We start from the raw sequence: 20064 nt of genomic DNA, 5'->3' as shown, positions 1-20064 counted from the left end.
CTGCAGCTCTGCGTGCTTATCCATTCAGCCAATGAGAAGTGAGAACCAAGGCTCTCAGGAACATCACTGGCTCGTGATGGGGCTCAGGTAAGTATCAGAAGGGCTGGGGCTAGGGTTGCCACCTCATCCCTTTAAAAAGGAACACATCTGAATTACACAGATTCTGAGGCTAATTTAATGCAGATAAGGCACCAAGTGAGTTTAATTACCACCTTAATCAGCCACAGAACCTGTGTAATTAATATGTGTTCCTTTTTAAAGGGATGAGGTGGCAACCCTAGCTGGGGCCCGGGGGGGATGGAGCTGAACAGAGAAGGTTTTTTACTGTTGCATTAAAAACTAGGGATGAGCTCCGGCGTGTTTGCACAGTCCACGTGCAGAGCCCGACAGGAAGCGGGCACGGCGCTGCGCTAACCACAGGCAGGGAGACATTTCCCGATCTCTTCAGCCGAGCATCAGGACAATGTCTCCCTGCCCTTTCATGCGGGCTCTGCACGTGGACTGTGCGAACACGCCGGAAGCTCATCCCTATTAAAAACCTTGGGCCAGATTCACAGAGCGAGTACGCCGGCGTATCTACTGATACGCCGGCGTACTTTCAAATTTGCCGCGTCGTATCTTTAGTTTGAATCCTTAAACCAAGATACGACGGCTTCTGGCTTCGATCCGACAGGCGTACGGCTTCGTACGCCTTCGGATCGTAGGTGCAATACTTTGGCGCCCGCTGGGTGGAGTTTGCGTCTTTTTCCGTCGATCCACGAAGGTACGTGCGGCCGTCACATTCTCTTACGTCGTTGCTAGTCGGCTTTTCCCGGCGTATAGTTAAAGCTGCTATTTTGTGGCGTATAGATAGACTAGCCATGTTAAAGTATGGCCGTCGTTCCCGCAACCAATTTCAAATTTTTTATTTTTTTTTGCACAAGTCGAACGTGAATAGGGATGGACGTAAGTCACGTCAAAGTTCAAAAAATTGTTGCGACGTAATTTCGCGCAAAGCACGGCGGGAATTTTCAAAACGGAGCATGCGCAGTTCAATCGGCGCGGGGACGCACTTCATTTAAATGATTTACGCCCCCTACCCGCCGATTTGAATTACGCGCCGAGAGATACACTACACCTACACCGTAACTTACGGCGCAAAATCTTCCTGGATTCGACTTAGAGCCAGGTAAGATACGGCGGCGTAGCGTATCTCTGATACGCTGCGCCTGGGCATTTCTATGTGAATCTGGCCCCTTGAGCTTTTAGAACCACTTTAAGAAAAAAATGGTGTTTGCTGCAGAAACATGCAATTCAAGTGTTTTTGCTGCATTTCTGATGTGTTCTCTGAATGCCTATTACCCAGCATGCACCTGTGAAACTTGCACGGGTGACTAACAAAAAAGTTTTTTTTTTATGTGCTTTCTATTAATTTCAACAGGGACCTGCGGTTTTTAAAAACTGCACCAAAGATGCAGCAGCATGCAGGAATTTTCAAAACACATCGCAGTGATGTGAAGAGTCCCATAGGATTTAAGGGGATTGCGCTTTTGCTAAGGTTTTAGCACCTTTAGGGCCAGTTCACACCAGACGCAGTTCTGTGTGCATTTTTTCTGCACTAAAAATGCATGCACAGTGTTTTCCATGTATCCCAATGGCTCTAGTTCACACCATGCAGTCAGTTTCCAGAGCAGAAACTAACCGGAAAATGACTGCATGGTGTGAACTAGAGCCAACTAGAGCCATTGGAATACATGGAAAACACTGTGCATGCATTTTTAGTAGGGTTGATACTGAGCATTTGCGGGAGTACTTGTACTCCTGCAAATGCCCCCGATGCCAGATCCGATACTACCAGCCCCCCCAGCCGCCGCCGCCGCCGCATACCGCAACGCCGCCTAGTTAATCAGCGTGCGGAGAACATTACAGTTTTCATTTGAATAGCTGTCTGTTCCCCGCTGCGTCGCATATAGACACTCCCCCTTGCTCGGGATTGGACGGGTGATCTGTCTATCAAAGTGCAGATCACCCGTCCAATCCCGAGCAAGGGGGAGTGTCTATACGTGGCGGGGAACACACAGCTATTCAAATGAAAGCTGTAATGTTCTCCGCACACTGATTAACTAGGCGGCATCTAGGTATGGGGGGACATGGCTGCACATGTGGGGGACATGGCTGCATTTGTTGGGGGACATGGCTGCATCTGTTGGGGGACATGGCTGCATCTGTGGGGGACATGGCTGCATCTGTTGGGGGACATGGCTGCATCTGTTGGGGGACATGGCTGCATCTGTGGGGGACATGGCTGCATCTGTTGGGGGACATGGCTGCATCTGTTGGGGGACATGGCTGCATCTGTTGGGGACATGGCTGCATTCGTGGGGGACATGGCTGCATTTGGGGATACATTTTAAAAAAAGTATCCGTATTCGGTATCGGCGAGTACTTGAAAAAAAGTATCGGTACTTGTACTCGGTCCTAAAAAAAGTGGTATCGGGACAACCCTAATTTTTAGTGCAGAAAAAAAGCACACAGAACTGCGTCTGGTGTGAACTGGTCCTTAAGACTTATCAGAATGAAAGCGGCCTTACAAAAAAAAAAATAAGCTACTTTAAAAATGGCGATCTAGGGCTTGTTTACACCAGATGCAAAGCTGGTGGCGATTTCTAGCGCCGCCTTGATGTATAGCCAAGGCAAATCGCCTTCTTCCTATGGTGTCAATCATACTGTTTTGCAGCTTTTTTTTTTCAATGCATCGGATTGTGAGAGCCGGTTCACACTACCGCTTCAGAAAAGGTTCCTGTACTACTTCCAGGCGACTTCTAGGCGACTTGTACCCATAGATCTCAATGGAAGTCGCCTCCAAGTCAGATCCCCTTTCTTAACTGAAGCAACTTTACAGGAAGATAAACTAGTTTTTCTCAGGCAAACTCCTCCCTCCCACAGAGCTGATTACTGTTTGATTGGCCACTGGCAAAGTCGCCTGTTCTGGAGGTGATTTGAAGTCGCCCCGAAGTCGCCTCGCAAAGTCACGCCCAGAGTTCGTGTTGCCCCTGTGTGAACCGGCTCTGATGGTATTGAAATGCCACCAATAGATCGGCATTGAAATGTCACCGATGACATTTCAATCAGATTTCTGTTGGAAAATAAACCATGTGATGAGCTCGCTGGGATCAGCAATATGTCTGAGTGCGCGCCTGTGGTTGCGTGAATACTGCAGTTTGCTGGTTCTGAATGGCCCTCATCAGAACTCTTAGCTGGATTCACAAAGACTTACGCCGACGTATCTTTATATACGCCGCGTAAGTCCTTGGATGCGCCGTCGTATCTATGCGCCTTATTCTTGTAATGAGATACGCCTGAATTCTGGCTCCATCCGACCGACGTAAGTCTCCTACGCCTTCGTATCTTGGGCGCATATTTACGCTGGCCGCTAGGGGCGCTTCCGTTGATTTACGTGTTGAATATGTAAATGACCTAGATACGCCGATTCACGAACGTACTTGCGCCCGTCGCAGTAAGCTACGCCGTTTACGTAAGGCGTACGTCCGGCGTAAAGATAAACCACCAAATAGCTGGTCTAAGTCATGTTAGGGTATGGACGTCGGAACTGCCATCGTATTTTACGTTGTTTACATAAGTCGTACGTGAATGGGGCTGGGCGTAGGTTACGTTCACGTCGTTGCCATTGAGCCGTCGTATCTTAGGGCGTAAATTCAACGTGATTCTGAGCATGCGCGCGCATGCGCCGTTCGTTCGGGAATTCATTTACATGGGGTCACGGCTAATTTTAATACAACACGCCCACTACTTTCCTAATTTGAATTAGGCGGGCTTACGCCGGCCCATTTACGCTACGCCGCCGTAACTTAGGGAGCAAGTGCTTTGTGAATACTGTACTTGCCTCTATGTTACGTCGGCATAGCGCATATGAGATGCGCTATGCCCGCACAGAGATACGCCGTTTTCTGTGAATCTGGGCCTCTGGGCCAGATTCACAAAGAGTTATGCCGGCGTATCAGTAGATACGCCGACGTAACTCCGAATCTAAGCCCGTCGTATGTTTAAATGTATTCTCAAACTGAGATACACTTAAACATGCCTAAGATACGACGGCCTGCGCCTTCGTATCTTAGGGTGCAATATTTACGCTGGCCGCTAGGTGGCGCTTCCATTGAGGTCGGCGTAAAATATGCAAATGAGTCGTTACGCCGATTCACGAACGTACGCACGCTTGCCCGTCGCAGTAAATTTACGCCGTTTCTGTAAGAGATACGCGGCGTAAAGATAAACATGCCCCCTAGGTGGCGTATCCAATGTTAAGTATGGCCGTCGCTACCGCGTCGCAATTTGAAAATTTTACGTCGTTTGCGTAACTCGTCCGTGAATGGGGCTGGACGCCATTTACGTTCACGTCGAAACCAATGACGTCCTTGCGACGTCATTTAGCGCAATGCACTTTTTTAGGGACGGCGCATGCGCAGTACGTTCGGCGCGGGAACGCACCCAATTTAAATGTTCTACGCACCCTACCCGGCTCATTTGAATTACGCGGGCTTGCGCCGGGGGGTTTACGCTACGCCGCCGCAACTTTACAGGCAAGTTCTTTGAGAATAAAGCACTTCCCTTTAAAATATATATATATATATATATATATATATATATATATATATATATATATATATATATATATATATAGCGTTGTCATGCCTAAATCTGTGTGTTATTGATATGCATATTCAATGCATTTTTCACTTTAGGATTTGGCATGGATAGTTAAGAGTCGTTGATCAAGGCTTGTTAATACCTGTTGCCAATGGATCAAAACACGGATAACGTGCTTTCATGCATTGCCATTGGGCATCCAAATGCACTAAAACACAGGAATAAAATAAAAATACATTTCAGAATGCACTGCAGTGCTGAGATAGGAGCAGACACTATGGGGTTGATTTACTAAAACTGGAGAGTGCGAAATCTGGTGTACAGAAAGCATAATTAAACAAGTTAAGCCTCTTACACACGATCGGATTTTCCGCAGACAAAGCCTCTGACTTTTGTCCGAAGGGCGTTGGCCAAAAACTTGTCTTGCATACAAACGGCACCGAACGTACGTGAAATTTCAGCTCTTGAGTGCCACATTTTGGGCAACTTCTGCTAATGTCGTGTTTGGTGAGCATTGATTCTAAGCAGATTCCCCCTTCTTGGATGCAGAGAAAGGGACCGGGAATCTCTGTCCTCAGTCCCTTTCTCTGGGCACTGGTGAGGCTGCATTGATGGGCATTGGTGAGGCTGAAGATGGGCACTCATAAGGCTGCATTGATGGGCACTGGTGAGGCTGAAGATGGGCAATGATAAGGCTGCATTGATGGGCACTGGTGAGGCTGAAGATGGGCAATGATAAGGCTGCATTGATGGGCACTGGCCCTTATTTTGCTTCAAAGTTCTTTATTTAAAATGTAAGGTTTTTTAACTGCAACTTCCCTCTAAAAGTAAAGGTGCGTGTTATATGCCGATAAATCCGGTAACTGGAAGCTTTTCTGCCCAGAGATCAGCTTAAGGCTCCATTCACACCTAGGCGTTTTGACGCCCGACGCTATTTCAGCCTGAAATACGCTGGAGGGGTGATTTAACATTGTCGGCTATGGCGATGGTTCACATCTCCACGCCGAAACGCCGTACGCCTGAAGCTCAAACCAAGTTCCTGACCCTTTTTTTCAGGCGGCTTCGGCGTTCGGCCATAGCCGACAATGTGTAAATCACCCCTCCAGCGAAAACCGCGGTAAAAAAACGCCGCTATTTGTCGCGGCAAATCGCGGTACAATACGCCACGTTCAGGTGTAAATGCAGCCTTAAGGCTCGATTCACATCTATGCATGTTGCTTTTGAGCGTTTTTGCAGTGCTTTTTGTGGTGCTTGCTGCGTTTTTTGACACACGTTTTCACCGCAATTTTACTACGATTTGCGTTTTTTTTTTTTTTTGTCTGCGGCCTTGTACACACGATCAGTCCAAACTGATGAAAACGGAATGATGGTCTGATGGACTGATGGTCTGATGTGCCTACACACCATCAGTTCAAAATCTGATCGAGTCCAACGCAGTGACGTAAAACACAAAGACGTGCTGAAAAAAAACGAAGTTCAATGCTTCCAAGCATGCGTCGACTTGATTCTGAGCATGCGCGGGTTTTGAACCGATGCTTTTGCGTACTAACCAACGGTTTTGACCGATCGGTCATCAGTCCGATTTTAAAGCAAGTTCTAAAACTTTGGTCTGAAGGACGAAAGTCCGATGGGGCATACACACGGTCGGTTTGGATTGATGAAACTGAACCTCAGTCCGTTTTCATCAGTTTGGACTGATCGTGTGTACAAGGCCTGCAATTTATTTTTTACATTTCCTTTAGAGACCAGCTAAAAGCAGGTTAAAAAAAAACGCAAATCGCGGTACTTGCGTTTTTGATACGGGTCCATTGGATTCTATTACATCCAAAACGCTGCTTTTAGTAGAAAAAAAAAGTCCCCAACCCTTTCCAAAAACGCAGAGGCACAAAAAAGCATTGATGTGAACATGTTCCATAGGAAACCATGTTAAAACATTTCCCTGCATTTCTGCAAAATGCATCAAAAAACGCATTAGTGTGAATGGAGCCTGAGACAGAGGTTTATTTTTTAAGTTTTATTAAAACTCAACTCCAACCAAATCCATAATTTTAACCTGTTCCAGGTTTTAGCATCTCCACTGAGGACACTTCCTCACCTTCTGTGCATCCAATGGGACAGAAAGTGAAAGAAAATGTGATAATTTTTAAAAAATTTTTAGCAGACTGGTAAGGCGTTAGCGATCTTTTGGGGAAATTGCCTCTAATAGGTAGATTCAGAGAGAAGTGCCCAAACTTGCGGCGGCGTAGCTTAGCCTGTTTAGGCTACGCCGCCGTAAGTTAGCTAGGCAAGTACATGATTCTCAATGTACTTGCCTTCTAATATACGGCGGCGTAGCCTAAAGCGGGCGGGCGTAAGGGCGCCAAATTCAAATGTCTTGGAGGGGGGCGTGTTTGATGGTAATGAGGCTTGACCTCACGTTTTTTTACGTTTTTTTTTTTTACTGCGCATGTGCCGGTAGCCTACATTCCCAGTGTGCATTGCGGCTACGTACGCCGCACGGGCCTATTGATTTCGACGTGGACGTAAACAACGTAAATCCCGATTCGCGGACGACTTGCGCAAACGACGTAAAAAAAAAATCGAATCTCGCGGCGGGAACGGCGGCCATACTTTAACATTGTTATTCCACCTAATAGATGGAATAACTTTAGGCCTGCTAATGCCTTACGGAAACGGCGTAAATCGACTGCGGCGACCGGGCGTACGTTCGTGAATCGGCGTATCAACTCATTTACATATTCTACGCCGACCGCAATGGAAGCGCCACCTAGCGGCCATCCAAAATATTGCAATCTAAGATAGGACGGCGCAAGCCGTCGTATCTTAGATATGTTTAAGCGTATCTCTGTTTGAGCATAGGCTTAAACATAGGTCGGCGTAGATTCTGAGTTAGGTCGGCTTATCTACTGATAAGTCGGCCTAACTCTACCTGAATCTACCTATAAGTTCCTGTGTGATCACTGAAGTTCAAACCCTTCCCTACATTGAGCTGGAGTTGGGCCTTAGGCTCCATGCACACTGAAGCTGATAAAAGCTATAAAAAAACGCCAGTAGCTTTGCAGGGAGCCTTTCAACGTTTTTTAGCGGTTTTGCAATAGCTTTAATCAGCGTTTTTCAGTGTAGCTTTTTATTTTATTTTTTTACTTTTTTTTTCAATGGATTAAAAAACGCTAAAAAACTATGGCACCGGCGTTTTTGAGCGTTTTTAACCACTTCTATACCGGGCACTTATACACCTTCCCGCCCAGACCAATTTTTAGCTTTTAGTGCTGTTGCACTTTAAATTACAATTGCCCGGTCATGCTACACTGTACCCAAACAAAATTTGTATCATTGTGTACCCACAAATAGAGCTTTCTTTTGGTGGTATTTGATCACCTCTGGGATATTTATTTTCTGCAAAAAAAAAAAAAAAAAATGACCGAAAATTTAGAAGGAATTTTTTTTTTGTTTCCGTTAGAAAACATTTTAAATAGGTACGTTTTCTCCTTCACTAATGGGCACTGATGGTACTGCACTGACTGGCACTGATAAGGTGGCACTGATGGGCACCGATGAGGTGGCACTGATGTGGTGGCATTGATGATGGGCACCAATATGCGGCACTGGGCGGCACAGATGGGCAGGGATAGGTGGCACAGATGGGCAGGGATAGGCGGCACGGATGGGCACTGATAGGTGGCACAGATGGGCACTGATAGGCGGCATGGATGGGCACTGATAGGCGGCATTGATGGGCACTAATGTGTTGTACTAATGGATGCCAATCAGTGCCAAACAATGCCTGCCAATCAGTGATGCCCATTGTGGGCACTGATTGGCATCCATTATGTGTCATCCCTGGTGGTCTAGGGTGGCATACCTTCGATTTAAATCCCTGGTGATCTAGTGGAATCCCTGGTGGTCCAGTGGGCATCCTCAGGGGGGCTGTGCTGATAATTGATCAGCACAAACCCCCCCCTGTCAGAGGAGCAGCCGATCGGCTCTCTGACAGATGCGAGTGAGGAAGGACCGATTACCGGCTTTTGCTGTTTACATCGTGATCAGCCGTGATTGGACACGGCTGATCATGTGGTAAAGTGTCTCCATGAGAGACACTTTACCTAGATCGGTGTTGCGGGGTGTCAGACTGTCACCCCGCAACAACGATCACCGCGATGCGCGCCCCCGGGGGCGCGCAGCGGCTCAGAATCCTGAGGACGTCATATGACGTCCAGTCAGGATTCTACAACCACTTTGCAGCCGTCAATCTGTCATTGGCGGGCGGCAAGTGGTTAAGCGTTTTTCGGCGTTTTGCATTTTTGAGCGTTTTTTCCCGCCAAAAAACTGCACTTTGAATGCAAATTTCAGGCGTTCAGAAAAAAGCCAATAAACGCCAAAGCTCATTAACACTAAAAAACGCCCAGGTGTGCATGGGCACATAGGCTAACATAGAGGTCAGTTTATGGGCTTTAAAAAAAAAAAAAGCCAAAGGCCAAAAACCTGCAGTTTATCAGCTTCAGTGTGCATGGAGCCTTTAACTGAGATTGTTATTCCATGCATGTTGTTTTCAAACACTCAAAGAATGCAGCATACGTTCATACTTGTACAAGTGGAAGCCGACCTTCCCCCACAATGTAACAAACAAAGCTGTGATCTTCGGTTTACAGACTTCCTTTTTTCTTCAATGGTGCCACTATCCCATATCACTTCTATTAAAGGGGAAGTACAGGAACTTCAGTCATTCTTTTATATACATTTTGACATCATGTCATGTATTTTCAGTTTGTCTTGTATAAGCATATAAAGCATACAAAAGGTAATTGGTCTTCATTATTCTGGTACAACCCGGTAACCCATTCCAATGAACGTGCTTGTGCAACTCCCAAAAAATCCTGCAAGGCACTCTGTAGACGGCTATAAAAAAACGTAATATTTAAAGAATATATCAATCCATCATTTCATATTCCTGATATGTGCCCGCTCTACCATGTACTTGTATGGAAAAAGTATCCTGTTCTGTTTGTATTGCTTTCTTTGTGTGAAGTCCTTGGTGTTCCTGCCAATCCCTCTGCTTTCCTGGTAAAACTGACCACACTAGGTATGAGAGTACAGCATGGCCAGTTTTCTCTGCCTGTCCTCCTTCAATGATCAAACTTGTCCCGATTCTGAAATGGAAAAGTTCCCGAAAATATTTTTACACAAAACGCTCTTCTTAGCCAGAAGAGTACCGTATTGGCGTATACCGCGCACTTTTTTCCCCTTAAAGCGGAGGCTCATCCTAAAAAACAACAATGTACCATCCAAACCAGCATACTAGCCTCAGCTACAGTATGCCTTTTTTTTTGCACTGTACTTACCGTTTAATCCTTCAGTTTCGTTTCAGACTGCCGCGGGGAGTAGGCGTACCTATGAAGAGGGGAACATGACTGACGTCCGGCTATGGCGCGTCACGCATTCCGAAAATAGCCGGAGTAGGACTCGGCTCTTCACGGCACTATACGGCGCCTGCGCACAGACTAGGAGCTGACTGCGCAGGCGCCGTATATATCCGAGTCCTATTTCGGCTATTGTCGGAACGCATGACGCGCCATAGCCGGACGTCAATCATGTTCCCCTCTTCATAGGAACGCCTATTTCCCCGCCGGAGTCTGAAACAAAAGTGGACGATTAAACGGTAAGTACAGCGCAAAAAAAAAAAGGCATACTGTAGCTGACGCTAGTATGCTGGTTTTGATGGTAGATAAAGAAAAAATTTTTTTTAGGGTGAACCCCCGCTTTAAAATCGGGGGGAAAACGTGGGTGCGCCATATACTCCGATCCCCGCTGTCTCTGAGCCGCTAGTCTAGAGCCGAGCCGAGTGTACTGCGCAATCGGCTACGCTCCGCTCCGCCCGCCGCAGCCTAGAGCCGAGCGTACACTCGGCCACGCTCGGCTCTGCCCGCAGCCACGCAAAAGAAAAGCAGAGACAAGCCAAACACACAGGAAATCCGGCTCCTCTCGGCTCGCGCCAAATCCAAAAAACAAACACCGCTGCAACCCCCGGGCAAGGTGCGGATGGACTTGCAGACAGGCACGCTGGACGAAGACGGACACCTGGATGGAGGCCGCAGACGGACCCCGCGCAAGGAAGGCGCAGACGGACACCCACAAGGCTGGACGAACCCCGCGCAAGGCCGCAGACTGACGCCGGACAAGGCCGCCGATGGACGCAGGGCAAAAATGTAAGTTTTCTTTTTTTTTTTTCTTTTTTACCTTTCTAAGCTTGGGGTGCGCGTTATACGCCGGCACACACATATATATATATATATATGATTTGACAGAGGTTGCTCTGCCAAATACAAAAAAATCTAACACCTCTACAACTTGTACTTAATGGGCCATGGAGTACTCGGAGGTCACGCAGTCAGTCGAGATGTTTGTACTCAGGTATCTGAACTGGAACATGTTTATTGCTCTATCCATGTCTGTTTTCCGCTGCGAAAGTATAACTCCTGTAACGCGCATCATTATCCTGTATGTACATATTGCTGAATAAAAATAACCTTAACCCCTTTGCTCCTCCCATAAAGTTCCTGACTTATGTCTCTGTACTTCCTGTTTGCCAGATCGTTGTGCTCTCTCTAGCTGATCTCTCGCTGCTTGCATACCTGCTACTGTCCCTACCTTCGATACCACTTGTTAGCGATTCTTGGCTGGTTCATCAACTACGCTTCCATCTGATCCCATCTAGTTACTACTCATTGAATGAATAAATAGAGGGCGCTAGACTACAGGTGACAAACCAAATAAATTCCCTATAATCGTGAGCATACATATATAATAATCAATCATATAAGTGAATTAATTATGAGAAATACTAAATAGTGTCTATGTGTCATAGATATTCTCTATGGCATAAAGTCCCAATATAAAGGTGCAACAAGTAAGTAATTCGATCTTCTTATTTGCTGTGATCTTGATTAAAGGGGTTGTAAAGGAAAATTATTTTTTTCATAATAAGCATCCTTTACCTGCAGACATTCCTCTTTTCACTTCCTCATTGTTTGTTTTTGCTCAGAAGTTGCTCTATTTCTTCTCTGTTCTCTGTTCACTCCCTGCTTGTCTGATTTTACTGACCACCGTGATGGGAGGCTTTACTGCGGTGGTCAGTAACAAGCTCACCCCCTCCTGGGAACTACATCTGTGCGGCAGGACGCTCTCTACGTGTCAGAGACTTCAAGGAGGTGTGAATTACTGGGTGTGCTGCAATGCATACTGGGAAATGTAGTTCTTACATGAACAAACGATGCAAACCAGGAAGTGAAAGAAAGAACAGAAACTAGAATGTCGGAGGTGATATAGATGAAGGAATTTAATAGGTATTTACTCATTTTTTAACAGAATCATTAAACTATTCTGTCTGTCTACCTTGCAGACATTAATTTTAGGCAAAAATGTTTTTTCCTTTAGTGACCCTTTAAGTGAAAAAATGTGCCACCACCACACTTGAATCTTCTTTACACCCAAAATGTGCTGAAGAAAATGGATGCGCTTACCAGAACGAATTGACTACTTTAATGAAAAAGATAGTCAAAAGGGCTTGAGCAGGATTATGCCTGCACACATGTTGACAGGATAATGGATGTGTAACCTCGTCCCCGGCGTTCCAAATAGGGATATGTGAAAAAACCAGGGGAAAGCCAATAGCGTAATATTGCTTTTATTAAAACTTTAAAAACAAAAGGAAAAGCCAAATGGCCTCTTACTGTAAAACTGGTGCTGCAGACACTTCACCGCCAATATGCGGTAGGTAGTGGGTCGTCTGGGATCGTCGCCACCTCCGTAGCGAACACACAATTTCCCGGCTGCTAGCTCCACAGGTCGGAGAGCACGTCACGTGACCAGGTACCGCCTCCGACGTACGTTTCGTTAATTGAACGTCTTTAGGGGGGCGTGCTCATTACTGACCTTTTGGCTTGATCATCAACTACGCTTCCATCTGATCCCATTCAGCTAATACTGACCTTTTAAGCTTGTTTAACTACGCTTCTACTTGATACTTGTCTTCTTCATCCATTACGATTACCCAACCCCTGCTTGCTCTTTTCCTGCTGGGACAATCCAGGGGGCCTTGACTTGAAACCCATCTCCACCATCAGGAGCTCTGGTGAAGACTGGCTAGTGCTTAGACCCCGTGCCTTGGGTGAGTCTGGGGTTATTCCATAGGGGGATTTGCTTGTACGTTTTCAGTTGGCTACTTCTGAAACTCTCTACTGTGCCAGCCACTGGCAACCAAGCCTGAACCCAAATTGTGACACGTACTTTGTCCCAATAGGGGACAGAACAAAACACTACACAATGTTACTTTTTGTAAGACCAGGATTTAAGGAAAAAAATAATAAGTTACTATTGTGCTGTGTACAGTTCGGGACACATGAACAAAATTAAAAATCTATTTTAAAAAAATAATGAAAAAACAAATGAGTTGGTCAACAAAGCAGGCAATAGTCACAAGACAAGAGGAGCTAAAAATGGAATGACACATCTTACCAGAAAGAACAATGCACTAAACAGTGTAAAACAAAGGGCATGTTTTTGCCAAGATTAATCATGCTCTACATAATGTTTTAGATTATTAACCCATTACAGCACTGGATCAAAGAAAATTTCATATAATTCCCAATTTAGGCTAAAATGACCACATAGCATAACCATATAATAAAAAAAAAAATCCTTCCTGTGATATAAAACGTGCTTGGTATGGAGCCCCCACGGCATTGTCTTTTTGAAGAAGACGTTGGAACTTTTGTTCCTGTGTGTGGCCAGTCCTCTTTAATCATGCCAAAACTAAGCGGGTAAACCTGTTATTAACTGAGCAAATGACAAAAATAAACATGTAGAAATAACTTTCAGGGCACATTCTGACATGCGCCATAGTTCCCTGTCAGTGGCGTACCTAGAATCTTCAGGGCCCCAATGCAAGAAACCATTAAGGCCCCCCCGACCCCCGGCTGTGGCCCTTTACTCCGAGCCCGATGGCGGAATGCCAGAAGTACTTTCCTGAGCGACAGGCGGTTTGCTAAAAGCAACGGGACACGTAAGATGTGAATGAGGGCTATTGAAAACAATAGATTTTTGCTTGTTGGGTGTTTTTAGACATCATGCACACTGGACGTTAAAATAACGTTGTAAAAACGCCAGTAGCTTTGCAGTGAGTTTTTGCAGTACCGTTTTTTTAGCGTTGGTGTTTCTTAGCGTTTTTTTTTGCGCGGTCATACGACACTGTACCCAAATGAAATGTTTAAATTTTTTTTCCCCACAAATAGAGCTTTCTTTTGGTGGTATTTGAGATCACCTCTGCGTTTTTTTTTTTTTTTATAAATACAAAACCGTTTTATATTTTGTTATAAAATTTTGCAAACAGGTAATTTTTCTCCTTCATTGATGTATGCTGATGAGGCTGCACTGATGGGCTGTACTGAGAGGTGGCACTGAAGGGCATTGATAGGTGGCACTGATGGGCACTGATCAGCACTTGTAGGTGACACTGATGGGCAGCACTGCTAGGTGGCACTGATAAGGCACCGATTGGCACCACTGGTGGGAATTGATTGGTGCCACTCGTGGGCATTGATAGGTGGCACTGTTTTGCACTGGCAGGTGGCACTGGCAGGGGGCACTGATGAGACGGATGTGCCTCTTCCTCTTCGGGATCGATGTCCCTCGCACAAAAGACGGTGACCAAGCTTTTTTTTTACATCACGTGATTGTGATTTTGTTTACATCACGTGATCGTGATTTTGTTTACATCACGTGATCGTGATTTTGTTTACATCACGTGATCGTGATTTTGTTTACATCACGTGATCGTGATTTTGTTTACATCACTGGTTGACAGCTGATCACGTGGTAAGGGGCTGGGACTGGCCCCTTACTCAGATCTGTAATCACCTGAGTCTCAGTGACTCGTGATCGCAGTGCGTGCAAAGTAGATGCGCGCTGTAGCCGTTATTCGGCTATAGCGCGGATGGGAAGTGGTTAAAGCAAAAAAAGTCAGCAGCTCCTCGTACTACCGTATATACTCGAGTATAAGCCGACCCGAATATGAGCCGCATCAGCGAGTACTTAAAAAAAGGTATCGGTACTTGTACTCGGTCTTAAAGAAGTGGTATCGGTGCAACCCTAGTATTCAGCATTTATTAACTAGAGCTGAACGGTACTTTAAAAGCTTCAATAAAGCTGAAAACTCTGAAGCCCATGTGAAACAGGCCAAAGGCATCTAAAGACCTTGTGCATCCAAGTTCTTGTAAATGCACCCCGAAATAATACCAAACCTCTTTCACACATCGTAGTGTGGGAGATCACTTCCATAATACAGGTCTGCTGAGCTTACATAGGCATCGCTGTGTCTCTCGGGTTAATGTGAAACATCAGAGCCTCACATGCCAAAACCTGCAATTGCAAAACAACTGCAAAGTCAAAACTTGCTCAGGAATGTTCTGCAAAGCAAAACCAGATCTATCACACGTTATAATACAATATCCATTGGCCACCCCATGATTTTGAACCATCATAATTCAGTCTATTTACCATAGCAAAGATGATTTATTGTTAAAGGGGAACTGATGAATGTTGGGCTGAATCAATTCATGGCTTCATGCATTTCCCAGAGACTCCGAATGTGAAAGCTGCTTGTTAAATGTCAGGAAAACCTGTCAGAAGTGACTGATGCTGATGGCAGAGGAACAAAGCAACAGACAGAAATGACACTTGGTGCTCTTAGCTGAGACACTACACTATAGTGGGATATACTTTGTTCATATTTCATGTCTGAGATTTACAATCACTTTAAAGCTGAATCACTTTAAAGCTGAAAGTTCGGTGAGAGACGTTTCGTGCTTTTCAGTCTTCATGCTTTTCAGTCCGTTACAACGTGACGAATGTACTATCTCCATTACAAACGCTTGTTTTACCAGAAAGAGCGCTCCCGTCTCATACTTGATTCTGAGCATGCATGGTTTTCTGACAGTCGGAAAAGCATACAGATGGACGGATTTCCCGCTTGGATTTTTGGCCTGACAAGAAAAGAGATCCTGATCCTGTTTTCCCGTCAAAAACTGCGATGGAGCATACACACGGCTGGGATTTCCGACCAAAAGCTCTCATAGCAGTTTTCCCGTCTGAAAAAACAGTCGTGTGTACGAGACATAAGGGTACTTTCACAATGGGGTGGTGCCGGCATAATCGGTAAAGCGCCGATAGTTTTAGTGGCGCTTTACCGCTGTTATAGCAGCGCTTTTCGGCCGCTAGCAGGGTGCTTTTAACGCCCGCTAGCGGCCAAAAAAAGGGTTAAAAGCACCTGTGTTGCAGCACTACCAAAGCGCTTTGCAGGGCATGCCAATATAAGTAGTGGCACACCACGCACCCAGCATTAGAACGGGGAGAGCCTCGAGTCAACATCGGAAGAAGAACAGAAAGAGAAGACCCGGTAAAAGAGAAGAGAGAGGAGAAGGACCGGCAGAGGGAGAAGAGCCGAAGAGGGGAGAAGAAAACAGAAGAGACACCGGAGTTCCCTTAATAAATTACTTTAAAAACCTATGTACTGCGTTTTGTTTTTTTAGGTAAATGGGTAGGGGTACAATGTTCCCGATACTCATTCACATAGGGTGGGGGGCCGGGATCTGGAGGCCCCCTTGTTAAAGGGGGGGTTTCCAGATTCCGCTAAGCCCCCTGCCCGAAGACCCCGACAACCAACAGCCAGGGTTGTTGGGAAGAGGCCCTTATCCCCATCAACGCCCCCCCTGCCCTAAAGCACCCACGCTCCCCTTTCCTGACCTGCTGGGCTGTGTGCTCAGATAAGGGTCTGGTATGGATTTTGGGAGGGACCCCACACTGTTTTTTCGGCATAGGGGTTTCCCTTAAATTCCATACCAGACCGTGTGAACCCGGCCTAGACTGAAATAACAGGAAGATTTGCCTCCCAAACAACTGAATTTTCTTTACATATTTCCTCCAATCCAAAGATTGTGAAGGTGATATCTGTTGGCAGACCTCAAACCATCTAGACCTGTTAAAACAAACATATTTTTATCATAATCCACCTGCATGGAAAAATCGAATTGAACTATACAACGCACATACCTCATGTACACAGGCGTACATACGTAGCACGAGAATAATAACAAACTGAATCTTGTTATTTCTAAAGTGGAACTATTACATAAAACCTATACCTCCCCATAGCTGATGCAGAAAATACTAATTTTACTAGGAAATGATGTACAGTAATGCCAAAAAGTACTTACCTTAAAGTGGTTGTAAACCTCAGACATGAAATATGAACAGAGCATATCCTTCTATAGTGTGCACTTGTCTCAGTTAAGAGCAATAAGAGACACTTTTGTTCGCTGCTTCGTTGTACTGCTATCAGCATGAATCGCATTGGACAAGTTTTGACACTAAAGCCTCGTACACACGATCGGATTGTCCGCAGACAAAGCGTCAGACTTTTGTCTGAAGTGCGTTGGCCAGAAACTTGTCTTGCATACAAAAAATATACAAGCGCACAACCAAAAAAATTATTAGGTGAAATTAACTGACTCAATATGTTTGTGAGTATACAATGCACAAAATAAAACAGTGAAGGAAAACAAATGTTACCAAAGTAACTAAGTGTTAGATAACCACTGTGTGAAAAAAATATATATAAATAAAAACAAAGTCCCAAACATGAAATGAGGAAATTGTTAGCAATAGGACATTTCTAGGGATTAATCCAATAATCGCTGTAATATTCAATGGAATATCTAGAAGGAGCCTGGATCTTATTTTCAGCCAAAAGAGTGTGAAATTACTGCCGCTTACCGGACTGGAAAGATCTCGGGTTAGGGAGATCTATAGAGCGTGTGCATGTGAAGCCACAGCCGGGCGCCCACAGTTAGAATGCCGGCGCCTCATAGAGGAGCGAGGCTTCCTGCAGCGCTTGTTTCCCGTGCTTAGAACTGTCCCTATACAAAGTGTCATTTCTGAAGGAAAAAAGTCATATAAAGTCACTCGCAGCTATAATGAATTGTCGGCTCCCGGCAATACAAAGAAAAGTCATTGATAAAAAAAAAAACATATATTGGAGTTCCCCTTAATATCCATACTGGACCTGAAGGTCCTGGTAATTTAATTTGGGGGGACCCCCATGCATTTTTCTATTCTCAATGACTTTCAATGCCATTTCTCTGTATTGCCGGGAGCCGACAATTCATTATAGCCGCAAGTTTTTCTCCTTCCTCCTTTTTCCTTCAGAAATGACACTTTGTGCAGAGACAGTTCTAAGCACGGGAAACAAGCGCTGCTTCACAGGCATACTTTACACACCCCCCTAGGTACGAAATTTAAAGGAATATTTCACTTTTATTGTTTTACTTTAAGCATTATTAAAATCACTGCTCCCAAAAAAACGGCTGCTTTAAAACTTTCCTTTGCATTGATACATGTCCCCTGGGGCAGGACCCTGGTCCCCAAACCCTTTTTATGACAATAACTTGCATATAAGCCTTTAAAATTAGCACTTTAGATTTCTCCCATAGACTTTTACAGGGTGTTCCGTGGCTTTTCGAATTTGTCGCGAACACCCCAAATTGTTCACTGTTCGGCGAACAGGCAATGTTCGAGTCGAGCATGAGTTCGACTCAAACTCAAAGCTCATCCCTACTGCTGAGCAAGCCGATCGCAGCCGTAGTCTGCCTCGTGTGAAAGAGGCCTAACTGAAAACCGTAATTTTAACCACTTAACGACCGCCGCATGTACATATATGTCCACAGAATGGCACGTACAGGCAGATGGGCGTACATGTACGTCCCTGCCTTTCCGCGGGTCGGGGGTCCGATCGGGACCCCCGACCTGCGGTTCCTCCGTGGGAGCGATCCGGGATGAGAGGGCGGCTATTCGTTTCTAGCCGCCCCCCTCTCGATCGGTCCCCGGAGCTGAAGAACGGGGAGAGCCGTATGTAAACACGGCTTCCCCGTGCTTCACTGTGGTGGCTGCATCGATCGTGTCATCCCTTTTATAGGGAGACACAATCGATGACGTCAGACCTACAGCCACACCCCCCTACAGTTGTAAACACACACTAGGTGAAACACAACTCCTACAGCGCCCCCTTGTGGTTAACTCCCAAACTGAAACTGTCATTTTCACAATAAACAATGCAATTTAAATGCATTTTTTGCTGTGAAAATGACAATGGTCCCAAAAATGTGTCAAAATTGTCCGAAGTGTCCGCCATAATGTCGCAGTCATGAAAAAAAATCGCTGATCACCGCCATTAGTAGTAAAAAAAAATGTATAAAAATGCAATAAAACTATCCCCTATTTTGTAAACGCTATAAATTTTGCGCAAACCAACCGATAAACGCTTATTGCGATTTTTTTTTTTTACGAAAAATATGTAGAAGAAAACGTATCAGCCTAAACTGAGGAAAAAAAAACGTTTTTTTATATATTTTTGGGGGATATTTATTATAGAAACAAGTAAAAAATATTGATTTTTTTTCAAAACTGTCGCTCTATTTTTGTTTTTTTAGCGCAAAAAATAAAAACCGCAGAGGTGATCAAATACCACCAAAAGAAAGCTCTATTTGTGGGAAAAAAAGGACGTAAATTTTTGTTTGGGAGCCACGTCGCACGACCGCGCAATTGTCTGTTAAAGCGACGCAGTGCCGGATCACAAAACCTGGCCTGGGCCTTTAGTTGCATTTTGGTCCGGGGCTTAAGTGGTTAAAAAATTATGAAAAAAAAAAGTTAAAATTAAGTTTACACGGTTTAGTAGTTTGTCACCCACATACGGAACCAGTGAAAAATACTCTACTGTATTTTTATGTCACAAAAGGCCACAGGGAACTGACTTTGGTAGGAAAACTTGAGTGGATTTTCCGATCAGCCAAATAACACCGGAAAAACAAGTTTCCAGCTGATGGTCATTGTCGGGCTAAGCGCATATTTAGTGTGCGTGTTTCTCCTAATTACAGCAGGAGTATAAAAACAGGCCCGGCTCATCAAACACGAGTTTCCTGCCCCCTGATAGTTATTATGCGGCATTGTAGTAAGTCAGCCCGTGGTGTGATTCAGGGAAATGTGCAAGGAAAAAAAGTGGTGGGAGGTGATCTGCTGGATTTGTCATTTTGTAACGTCTTCAGCATCAAGGTGACGATATGAAAAACAGCTTCTGATATTTAATGTTCAAGGACATCGCGAGCAACTTGTCCACAATAAATGAACGAGAAGACAAGGTCAGCGGGGAAATTGCTTTGTCTGTTTTCTCCTACACATCCTTGTACATCACAGATGTGATAACAGGGGGTTTGATGTGAAACAGAGCACGGTATAATTCAATGACTGGGCAGAAACAGATGCGCAAAAGGACTTGAGACATTAGGGGGCATATTTATTAAAAAGAAAAAAAATATT

This window comes from Rana temporaria, chromosome 12, assembly GCF_905171775.1.
Source record: "Rana temporaria chromosome 12, aRanTem1.1, whole genome shotgun sequence".
Lineage (NCBI taxonomy): Eukaryota > Metazoa > Chordata > Amphibia > Anura > Ranidae > Rana > Rana temporaria.
Note: the sequence above shows the minus strand (reverse complement) of the source record.